Source organism: Plasmopara halstedii, assembly GCF_900000015.1.
Source record: "Plasmopara halstedii genome assembly, contig: Scaffold_555, whole genome shotgun sequence".
NCBI classification, from domain to species: domain Eukaryota; phylum Oomycota; class Peronosporomycetes; order Peronosporales; family Peronosporaceae; genus Plasmopara; species Plasmopara halstedii.
The window spans coordinates 715,707-716,113 of NW_020187475.1; positions in this window are offsets into that span (position 1 = coordinate 715,707).

Consider the following 407-nt stretch of genomic DNA (forward strand, 5'->3'; position numbering starts at 1 on the left):
ATCCTCTCTAAGACCTTAACGCTCAGCATGAGCGGCTTAGGGCGGGAAAATCATCCGTCACCGACGGTGGCGTCATAGATTAATTGTAGAACGTCACCCCTTTATAGGAGTCGTGTAAGTCATGTCAAGCACGTGCTGAAGGGTTTTGTTCATTGCACTCTAACCCCTCTCTACCCGGCCCGGTGATTGAACCCTGGACCTCCCGATTCTGAAGTGAACAGCATACCACTGCACCACAGGATCGGTACGGTGGCGTCATAGATGCAGACATCTTCTGCTGCAGGTGCTCGAGCAGCGCGTTTTCGTAATTTGTAAACGCCTCTAGACGCATACTGATTGCCTCGGGACCTTGTGCCACAAGGTGTTGCACGCCCTCAGGGCCAAGCAAGGACATCAGCTTGTTAAGC